This window comes from Ipomoea triloba, chromosome 16 (assembly GCF_003576645.1).
Source record: "Ipomoea triloba cultivar NCNSP0323 chromosome 16, ASM357664v1".
Classification (NCBI taxonomy): Eukaryota; Viridiplantae; Streptophyta; class Magnoliopsida; order Solanales; family Convolvulaceae; genus Ipomoea; species Ipomoea triloba.
In genome coordinates, this window is record NC_044931.1 from 17,778,252 (window position 1) to 17,780,109 (window position 1,858).

At 31.0% G+C, this 1,858-nt stretch overlaps 1 long non-coding RNA gene across 1 annotated transcript; it reads right to left on the reverse strand.

Moving 5' to 3' along the window:
- Positions 1–533: 533 nt before the first annotated feature.
- LOC116007894 lies at positions 534–1,037 on the reverse strand. Its single transcript, XR_004095371.1, has 2 exons — positions 856–1,037; positions 534–566 (listed from the first exon to the last, which is right to left on the reverse strand). It is a non-coding gene; the product is annotated as an uncharacterized LOC116007894 (long non-coding RNA).
- Between the last annotated feature and the right edge of the window lie 821 nt (positions 1,038–1,858).

Below are 1,858 nucleotides of genomic sequence, written 5' to 3' on the forward strand. Positions count from 1 at the left end.
AGAACTAAGTAGAACTAAAATGAAAAACAAAACTTACTAGCAAGATATTTTAATAGTATGGCAATACAAATCAAACTTAAATTCATTTTCAAACGTGAGTAAATAATTAAATAGTTAGTCCTAAATGTCGGTATCTTATGTCTTTGGTTACTGTGTGCTATCATTACTAACTATGAAACTGTTGCAATTCCAAACACATCTCAGCCAACCTATTTAGTTAAGCTGTATATATAGCTGCTGAATTCAAATCTATAAACTGCACAGAATTGAATATTACAGAACTACGGACACTTCAAAACTGTGAATTTTTCAAAATTGAAGAGTCTACAAACACCAATCAGAGAACATAAGGGATATGAGGAAATTGACCAGATCTACAATTATAGCGAATAACGGAAGTCTCAAGAGGACAACAGAGGTAAGCAAATTCATTTTTTTACACAAATTTTGTCACTACTCATAAATAGTTGAGAGACGAAATATATAAAAACCAGTACTGATTAGTAGTATCAAATACTAGAAATAGACTTATCTTTTTTTATGAACCATTATGATATATCAACCATCTGCATGCAATCCAAAATCAACTTTTAGGGTATAATCTTATCTTTTACCTTTTTCGGGCATGCAATCCAGAAATTGAAGGAATTTTTACCTTTTAAACTAGGTAACAACTACAGATATGTAATATATTGAAAATCGAGCTGAGACGTAAACCCTAAAACCTAGATATGTTTTTTTGAACGAAATTAGAAACAATTGGTGAAATCTGAAATTTAAGCTTTATATTGCAGAAAATTAGTACATATGAAAATTCATCTGCACAAGAAATGATGAATTAAAAAAAAAAATTACCCCCAAATTAATGAAAAATCCTGTTAACTCCAGGTTTCGAAGATGATTCATCGTCGCTGCTAGCTAAACTTTAGATAGGAATGCTTTCCAGATCTGTACTGCAACAAGAGTGTCGATGGATTTTCTGGATGTGCAAGTATAGAGAACAATAGACCAGAGATGGGCGAAGGAATTCTGGAGGGTCTTCTAGATATTCTAATATTATACTCCGTAGTAGATAGTGTGTAGTATGTATACATTACACGTATGTTTTAATACATTAGATAGTGTGTAGTATGTATACATCACACGTATGTATACACACAACCAAAAAAAAGAAACATATTTTTGTTTTAATATATATATATTTTTTGTTATTTAGTTCTTCCAATTCAATTTCAATATATATATATAACTATATATATATTATATATATTATTTATATTATGGTAAATATATAATGGAGACCCAGTTACCACCATACTTGCAAGTACGTTTCCTATGTTCATGATTGGCAATTCAAAATATAGCTTTCTTGAATGTCGAGCTATATTAACCTCAATGGTTGATGTCGTTAACTCCATCAACGAATAAATGAGTGATCTGCATATTGGGGACAGTAAGACGTACTACAACTGCGATAGTATTTGTAAATTGAACTCAATAAAGTTTACTTGACAATGTGCACATTCCCGAGTTTCTAAATGGTATAAGGGCGTCAAGTGTTCTCAACCATTCTTTGAATTTAAAGGTAAAGTCACCTGTTATGTTGTTGAGAAAACAGTGCGGGAAATAAGGTGTTGGTTCTCCAGATGACTATGGCACCATCAAATCCAAAATTACCTTTCAAATTTCAAAGATGACAGTTTCTTTAAGAACTAAGGTGTTTTATGATTTTTATTATATCATTTAATGAAATTTATTTGTAGTCAATTGATGTAGAGAATACTGATAGCCAAGTGCATCCCTATGTTCAATGTGAAGACCGTAATACATCTTAACAAATACCCACAGTACACCATTA